Here is a 9,583-nt window from a genome sequence, read left to right as displayed (position 1 = left end):
AATAATGTTATAAATTTGATGGTGATTTTATTTTAAAGTTTCAGGTCACTTTATGGGAGCGAATGCGTTAACGACGAGAACGATCCAACAGAATCGAACGCAATTAAGTACGTTCTAACAGACAACGTAAGACGTTGAGGTAAAACAGCGACTGAACACACCGCTAAACCCCACTCACTCGTGCCGATATCGCCTTCTCGATTCTCTACGAGACTTGTCAGTTGTGTCCCTGACTTGTGGGAGAGTATGTCGCTCGTCCGGTCGAAATTAAAATTTCCCGTTGATATTTAGTGCTTTAACCCGTCAATTTCTACGACGTGTACGATACCTGTGTCGCGTTGTGTCCCCGTCTCGGTGCTCGTGCGGTTATTCAGGTCGCGAGTTGCTTTAAAGCGGAGGTTTTTGACACTTGTTGATTTTTAAGTGCCGTCTGTCAACCCGACTGTGCAAAGTGGAGAACGGTTTGAGATGTTTTCCTAAACAGAGCTGGAATTGGGATTTATGTTAGACGCCATTTGTGGATTAAAGATCCTTATTAATCTGATTTGTTAGGCGGAAATGTACGTTTCCTTTAGTATTTAGCTTAATATCTAAAGCTTTTGTAAGTGTAGGTTTATGCCTAGAGTAGGTTAGGCAGGTTGACCTCCAGGCCGTCGGGCACTTTGGCCCTGGCTTAGGCTTCGACTGAGCAAATATAATTTATTCCTTCACATCTTCGTTAGAGGCCAAAGTTACATTTAAAATATAATCTCTATACTTAGTCCAAGGGTATTTTAGCTTTGTAAATGAAATGATTGAAGGTGGGCACCCTAGGGCGGGGAAATATGCTCGTAAAATGCATTGCACCCCAAGGAAGACTAGCATAGGCCTTAAGGTACCATAGGCAGCCGTATTTACAGTCGGCAAAGGCTTAGGCCACCCGACAGATGGTCTTTTTTGAGCCTCGCCCAATTTGTGTTCAGTAAGGCTTTACTGTCGAAGTTCGTTGCTTTCGCTAATTCTGCGTCTGCAGACAAGTCGTCGTCGTCGTCAATTTTTACGATCAGTCATTCTGTTGCATTTAGGCTTGGGACTGACTTGAGTCTGTCTGATGCAGGGTATAGGGTGTGCCCATTTATTTGTTAATAGGGTATGCCTGGCATAATTTGTTGATATATATATTTATATATATATATTTATATATCTACGCCCATGTGGTATATGTATAGGCTATGTATTATAATTTCATTCCGCGTAGTTATAATTGCAGTACAAATATCAGTGGTCAGGCTATATCATTAATAAGCCTGTGTAGGAAAATTTTGCATTACTGTATATCCAAGCCTAAAGTTAGTACTGCTGAATGACCTTTTTGGGCCTAGTGCCTTGGGTTTAGCCCTTACATTTACCCATTTATCCAATTTAGTTAACGTATGGCAGGTTATGTAATTTAAACATCAGAATACCATTCCTATACTTAATCATTCCAAACAGTACTGCATTTTTGGTATGCTGGAAATTAATCTTAAGATATACTGGATTTTGTGGCAAATAATATTTAGGCTTCCTACATAAGTTTATAATTCCCCCCCAAGAAAAGCTGTACATTCCATTCTCTTTACGGCAGCTTTCTTGTGTAGGCTAGTTGTAGAGACTTGTAAAGATGTGTTTTAAATGGCTCCTGTTCACAATTCTGCCATGGTTCAGTTACCGGCTCCTGTTCACAATTCTCTCATGATTCAGTTACCAGTTTCTCAGATTTAAACATAATATAATTGAAAGTCATGACAAATACTGTACTCTTATTACTACACAAAAATAATGTCAGAAAATGTACTTTAGTTTCAATTCCAAGTTTGTTTTTGGAGCCCTCAGTGTACAGTAGGTTCTGCTCAAGCTTGTTTCATAATCTGGGTGCTGTGCTCTACATCTGTCATTGATTTTGCCTGTAACCATCAATTATAATTTGTATAAATTCTTTTACTATAAAGTCACTTGGATTCACATGCATTATAGAATGTTGCAATTTGTGACATGTTTTTAAAGGCAACTACTCTAAATAAATTTTTGAGATTCAAATACCTGTTTGCTGATTAAAGGTATGGCATGAATTGTTTGCTTTTGTGTGTTGCATAAGGTTCATAGTGTTTTTTAAACCTGGTGTCCTGTATCACTGCTATTTTTAATGTTTTGTCTTCTTGAATTTATGACTGAATTTTAAAATATTAAAGAGTTGGACATAGAGAATTAAATGGAGAAAAATAGACAAAATAAAGATAAAACAGTGCAAAGTAATAGAATATAAACAAAACCAGAAATAAATTTTGTTAGCTCAATTAACAGTAACTTTGTAACTAGTACAGAAGGACAAATAGTAAAGACAGTTAGGAGCTTGAGAGTGTTAATTGATAAACGCTGAACCTTAATAGGTCATTGTTGAATTTGTTGAAGTAAGGCATTATCATGTAAGGAATGTAGTCATCATAAAACAGGACATTGTCACCTAAGAATTGTAGCGCTCATAAAATTACTTAGAAAATGGATAAGTTAAAATGCTTGTTGATAACTAATTTAATTATAATAATTAAAACACTAGACTACTGTTAAGGTCCCTATGGGTTTACCAGAGTATTTACTGAAGAAGCTAGAGGGATTAGCAAAGCAGCCAGATTGATGAAGAGTAATTGCTGTGGGATAGGGTCATGCCCATCCCTTTTGGAAATTCTTTAGTTACCTGCTGGATATTGAAGTAAAATTGAACTTTAATGTGTGTTGATGCATATTATCATTGATAAAGAATAATAAGCTGAAATAAATAAAAGATCTGTAACAGAAATATGCTGATGAAGCATAAATAGACGATGGAGCTCGGGTAAATACGGATCATTGGAGTCAAAATGCCATAAAGATATTGATAAAGGGCCTTTAAATACATGAGGCCCAGCTGTTGAATAAGTTGTCCCAAGGCTGTGAAGACTTAGAGACATTACAAAAAAAAAACCAAAAGACCTCTCCATTTCAGAGCAGTTATGACACGTAGGACAAGTTACTCAAGCAGCCTGTAAAAGGTAACTAACAAATAAAAGGGACAAAACAGGCAGACAGAATGTGACAGGAAGGAAGCCCTCTAAAAACAAGCGAGGATGGTGCTGATTAGGGATATCTCCCAGTTTTTGCAATGTTTTGCTTCTTGTGATGTTGTTTTAAATAATACGAGTGCCATGTTCCCGGACATCCATTCCTCAATAACTATATGTTTTTTACATCTTTGTTTTATCAGTCCTTATTCATTCATGCTCATATGTATAACTATACTTTAAATGACAAACACAGACACTGCAAATTATATTACAGATATGCAAACAAAGGGCTTGTAATGGTATGTGTAGAGGGAGAGCAGGCCCAAGGGAGCATGGTATGATGGCAAATAGGGAGCCTGGTTTGGAAAGTTGCCCCTCCCCCCCTCCCCAAAATAATAATAAAGATTACAGCACATCATAGATAAGCACAATGAGAGCAACAACTGCAGATATGAAATTTTGAAAGAGCTCTGACAAAAAAAAAAAAAAAAGAATTAGGGAAGGGCTCTGTGCGACTATTCTCCATATTGCTTTCACTCCACTTTGATTCGAAATGGGTTTTTTAGAGGGGTACATATGTGACAGTAGGCAGTACAACCCTAGAAGTTCTTTTGTGCTTCCCTTCAACCTTCGACCCCAGCTGCCTTATCCTCTACCAGACTTTTTGTCAGAGTCCATTTGCCTCTTTCTGCTTATCTGTCTAATATCTTTAACTTTGTCATGCTCCAATTTTCAGGCTGTTGTAATACCATTTCAGAAATACAGACGTGGTGGTCTTGGTAAATTGTCTTATAGTTGAATAATAAACTGCTGCATTAGATCACAAGAGCTCTTAGTTGATGTAAGTTTTCATAATTAGGAGATGAAGCGCTGCAATCTGCCCATGTTAATCAAAGTAGGAAATCATTTTAAGATTTGTTGAGGCAACTGACAATAGTAAGTAAATGCAGTATAGTATGTATACTACTTTTCACTTTGGAAATTGTTCAGGCAGAGATGGCAACATGCACACTTGTTGCACTGCAGTAGAGTTATATAGCCTAATATTTATGATGTTGCAATTGAGTGATATTGTGCAATGGAGTGGAGTGGAATGTACATATTACAAAACACGTTTTACATCCGCTTATCCTTTTATGGTGTTAAACATGAAATGAGTTCTTCACTCTAGTCTGTATTCTCTGCTCTTTCTGCTTGAACTTATATCAGATCTAGGTTTTCATGTATCGCCTTTTCCTATGCTTTCTTGGACCTTTTTATCCGTTCATCCTGCTACTTCTGTATTTGCTTTTGTGACCATCAATACCTCTTCTCTTCTATCCACCAATTTTCCATTCTTAATATGATATCCTGACCATGCATCAGCCATGAACCTAAACATTCCAGGATTATACTTTTCAAAATCCATTTTCCTTGTCAGTGCCCTGGTGTTTTATGTATACGTACAGGCGATGCGTACCCAGTGTAAGACTTTGCTAATGGGATATTTTTATTTACCGGTAATAAAGCTCCTTCCATTTCAGCCAAGCTGCAGCTACTCTCTCTTAAAGTTTTCTCAACTCATGCTTGATAGTCCAGTGTGTCCCCAAGGTAACAAAATACCCTAATTTATCCGAGACCTGCTCTTCTATCACAGCAGGGTTATGAGTCCTCTAAACACCATTTGGTTGTCATACATTTTTGGAGTAAAAAATGTCTTACTTCATGTACCGGGTATATTTTGTAATCATGAATACTTCATGTAACACCATGTGTTACATTCAGTACACTGGAGGGTACATCCCCTCCACACCTATCCCACGACAAGCGTATGGTCACTTTCCATAATGAACTTTTTCTCTGATTCCATTCTCATCACCCCCTGGGGGTAGTTCCATAAGTGTACTTCATGGGGTGCACTGTAGGCATTACTTGAGGTTCTTTGCAATGTCCCTTCATCCTCTAGCTGCAACCACTTTCATTCCTTATTATGTACGTATGTTCATATTCTCTTTTTTACACCTAACTGTTCACCCTCTCCCAACAATTGTTTCATAGAGCAGTTGTGGTTTTTACATCTATTTACTCCCATTAAAACCTTTTTACTGTCAGTTTCCATTTCAGTGTTGAATGACCTCATAGGTCCCAGCACTTGGCATTTGACTTGCATTTTATATTCCATTTCCATTCCCTTCACCAGATGCTCTGTTTTGCTGACATCAGTTTTAAGTTCTGTCCTGTCCATTCTTCCAGTGTTTAATCATATCCACACTTCTCCCTCGGATTTTGCTGTTAGCACTAGGTCATCTGCACAAAGCAGCTCCATGGTCACCCTTTTCTGCCCTCCTTTTGATAATTCTTCCTTTGATATGATGAATTGCAAAGATTTCAGCACTGACCCTTGATGGACACTAAAATCTATCTCTAATTCTTCTGTTGCAGTTGCAGCTGACTTCATCCTAGATGTAGATTTTAAATATAGGGTATTATTCCTCTTAGTGTCCACAATAGTCAAACAAGAATGGCTATCATAGTTGTATAGTTAGTTTATCTGTCTTCAGTATCATTGTATGAAGACATATCTCTCCATTCTCCTCATCCCTAGCACTTGCTGCTGGAATTCTCATGCTGTCTTAAGTTCTCACCCGTGCACTGTATTATTTTTGGGCCTCCTTGATTCTTCTAGATCTGGCATTTCTTGAAGTATTTCATTTTCTCCAGTCTCATTCTGACTAGAATGCCATGATCTTTTATTCAGTTACTAATTATATGTATACCCCATTTCTCCTTTACCTCCTCATTTGTGATACAACCTTCAACCTTCCAGGGGTATGCCTTACATGAAGCTTAGCATTTTGAAGTCTACGTTAGATTGCTTTTCTTGTTAAAACAAGTGTGTGTGAATACTTCTGAATAATGTCAGACCACTTTTGGAAGTCCATAATCTGCTTACACAGTGCAAACACTGTCTTTTTCTTCCACTGCCAAGATTTAGAATATTTCTTCTGGCTTCCATTTTCTCTGAATTATCTTCCCATCCTTCAAAGAGGCATATCTCTAGTTTTCCTCCGGGGTCAGCCCACTTCTGCCCACTTCTTTTTCCTTTCTTCAGGCATGGGCTAGGGAAGGGGAGTGGATTGCTCATTTCATTGCCCTTAATAACGGAAAAATTTTGTATTATAGTATTTCAAAGGTTAAAATAATTTTTGTATGATTCATTGAAACATTGCTATAAAAAATAAACATTCCTAGGTACAAAAAGTACTGTATTAATTATGCCGTTGAATTTTATATTGTAGCTTCTCTGTTGTATGAGATATGCTTTTAGCTCAAACGTTGAATCCTTGTAGGGGATATTGCTTATAATAGACCAATAACAATCTGTAGCTTACCTTACTCTGTGATAGGAAAGAATTATTGTCAATGATGGTGTGCTAATGCTTAGTCCCTCTGTAGGTACAGAATCTTATACCGTATGTTGTAGGTTTATTGTTATTGATGCTAATGCTCATCATTATCATAAAGGCTGTAATACCACTCTAAAGTGTCATGCACTGTTGCCATAGTCTGATGTATATTGCTATTTATCCATGTAGGCTATATACACTACAGTATAGTATTTCTGTTTTTGGGTATTTTTTATTACGTAATTTTTTCGTTTTGGTTTTCACTCCTTTGACACTCCTTTGAATATGTATGTTTTATTCTCTGGAGTTTTTATTAATGGTGTTTGATGCTTATTCCTGATAAATGCTTACACAGTTTGAATAAAATCAATATTAGCATTTGTCACGCTAATGACGAGGCATCTCTAAATCTTTTGTGATAACACCAGTCGTACAAAAAGATATGTTAACTATATGATAGGACTGTGCTGTATACTGTAGTAAGTGTTGACTGCCACACTGTTGTTATTCTTTCATTGCTATGCACCAGTAAACACATGCTCTGTACGACTAAAATGTTACTTGGTATAATTATAAGCATGGCTTAGCACATGTGTTATTCAGATGAGTTGAGAAGCTTACCTTTCTAAATACAGTTGGTTTTCACTCAAACTTTGTGATGAAAAATGCAACATTGATAGCTGCTTTTTGCAATGGACATCTTACTAAATTAGCTTTTGGCCCCTTGAATTTCTGGTTGCCGCTTGCAAAAAGCTGCTGCTTTTACTCTCTGACTGTTTTTATTTTGCAGAAGTTTGTGATATGTAAGGCAATCCTGTGCTCATATATATACAGTATACAGTATATAGTATTTATATTTTCTTATGATACCTTAATTATATGGTTAGCAAGTGCAGTATATAGTTAAAACTTTCTCATTAGGGAAATAAATTTTAGAGTGTATATTTGGCCTTTTAACTTGAATGCATATAGCTTAAGTATAGCAGTTGAAGGTAGCATCTGTTACTCGTGTCCTTGAAACATTGGAGCATCTACATTTTTGCGGGCATGAAATGCAGTAGAAAGTAGTTATTGGACAGCTAACCACTGTAAAATTGCAGGTCGTTGCATTGTTCATTTTGTTGGTCTACCCTTTCATTTGCATTTGTTAGGAATAAATAAAACCCAGAACTTAACACTTTGTTAGTATTCAGTTGAGTCTTTACATGTAGGAAGTACCTGGCTGTAGTATAATAGGGCCAGGAGTTGACTCCAGTACATAAAAGTAATTATTTAGGATGAATCTTACCTACTGTTAAAGATAGCTTATATCTCCACACCGTAAGGCGAGGAGACGTGAGCTATCTTTTAACAGTAGGCAAGTATCCAGATACATTTTTAATGAAAATAGGTATATTTTTTTAAGAAGTCAGTTGAACACATAATCTTGTGTGTCATCAGTATGCAAGGTGTAATTATGTAATTAATCCATTCACCTGTATATGCTTTTGTTTTTAATTAACACCAGCCAGTAATTTACAATAGTCAGAAATATGAATACTGTACTGTATATAGAACTAGCTGATACCATTACTACCTTATTCTTGACATTTCTTGCAGTCATCTAGTGTCTGGTTAATGCAAAGCAGTTGTGTTGATCAAAAGTTGGTCACAGTACTGTATTTAGGTTTTTATGCTTTTAATTTTTGACTTCCTGATGATAAGGACAAATGATGGAGAGCAACTAACTTATTAAAGTCTCTCCTTTGTTTTCAGAATCTGTTACTAGAAAATTTTGTTGTCGTGGTCTGCCATTAGGTATTCAGCCTTGCAGAAAGAGTTTTGCAAGTCATTAGGTCTTTTCAAGGGAAAGTGAGTTGATGCTAGAAGCTTGCATAATAATTTACCATGTTATTAGAAGTATGGTACATTCTACCTCTTAATATCCAGTTGTATCTGTTTATCAGTTCTAGGCTAGGTTGGTATGTTTAAGAGCTGATGCTGTGAAACACTGTCATTAACATTGACTAAGCAAGCTAAAGGGTTTTTAATATCGTGACAGTTTCGTTGCCTCATCACGGTACATATGGATATTTTGAGTAAAATATTACTACCTTTTTTTTTAAAAAGTCTATCACTTCCTCAGGAGTTAAGGTCCACTCCCTTCCCTTTGGGCCTACCCTTCTTTTTTGTACTGGGTTTGGCATTTCTGGGGTTTTCAAACCTTGGACTGTGTGTTATCTTCTGTACCGTGGCTCACCGCAGTCTTGATATTGTGTGAAGATAATTTTTGTAGTCCACTTGAGGTCTTTTCTCTCTGTTAAATCGGGTGGTTACTAATTTATTCAGAATAAAGTTAGGGAACATACTTATAGATTAGCCTATAAGGCGTGAACTTGAATTGTGAAATTTATAAAGACTTTATGTCAAAAGAAAGGAATAAAAAAATTTTAAAAAATTTTAAACACGCTTTCATTAAAATGGATTAAAGGGTGAACAAATTTTTTGAGACACCAGGATTTCCTTACAATTGATCATGACTGTAAAAATAATAGGTGGGCAACAGACATAGAAGAAAATGCTGCGAGTATTTTTGTTCTTGTAGCGTTTCCTTCCATGTTTTGCAGCCACGCTTTTATTTTTATAGTCATGATTAATTGTAAGGAAATCCTGGTGTCTCAAAAATTTATTTTTTACTTTTCTCTCCATTTTAATGAATACATACTTTAAAGATTTTTATTTTTTATTTTATACTTTTTAGTCTTCACAGAAATTGTAACTGATTTATGACTGTATCTAACAAAATATCCTGTTGAGCCAAAGGAGGTTTGAAAAGTCTTTCGAGTTATTAACTTATCCTACTGAGTCAAAGAAGGTATGAAAATCTGTAGAGTTATTCACTTCATACAAGTCCTGAGATACTGGGAGAGGTCACTGTAGGGTCACTAGAGGTCACTGCTGATCTGCTGATCATGTAAGGTTGTATCGTCACCTGGATTGAGTAACCATACAGAAAGGCAAGCTAAATAAAAACGCATAAAAATTTGTATAATTTTATTTAAACACTATAGATTTGACCAGAATAAATGGATTTTAGTTACGTATAGTGTTGACGCAAAAACAAAACTGACAAGTAGGTTAATTATTTTTTTAAGTAAA

At 36.3% G+C, this 9,583-nt stretch overlaps 1 protein-coding gene across 33 annotated transcripts in view; it reads left to right on the top strand.

Annotated features, from left to right (window-relative positions):
- Positions 1-209: 209 nt before the first annotated feature.
- Itpr (Inositol 1,4,5,-trisphosphate receptor) overlaps positions 210-9,583 on the top strand; it is a 226,011-nt gene continuing 216,637 nt past the window's right edge. For 28 of the 33 annotated variants that reach the window (XM_067088988.1, XM_067089001.1, XM_067088998.1 and 25 more), the window contains exon 1: positions 220-244. The gene's annotated coding sequence lies outside the window, so the exon portion shown is untranslated. Of the gene's footprint in view, positions 245-9,583 lie in introns of all 33 variants that reach the window. The other 5 variants (XM_067089008.1, XM_067089009.1, XM_067089006.1 and 2 more) reach the window with 2 other exon arrangements.

The sequence above is a fragment of the Macrobrachium rosenbergii genome, chromosome 45 (genome assembly GCF_040412425.1).
Source record: "Macrobrachium rosenbergii isolate ZJJX-2024 chromosome 45, ASM4041242v1, whole genome shotgun sequence".
Classification (NCBI taxonomy): domain Eukaryota; kingdom Metazoa; phylum Arthropoda; class Malacostraca; order Decapoda; family Palaemonidae; genus Macrobrachium; species Macrobrachium rosenbergii.
Note: the sequence above shows the minus strand (reverse complement) of the source record. Positions and strands in the feature narration are given on the sequence as shown.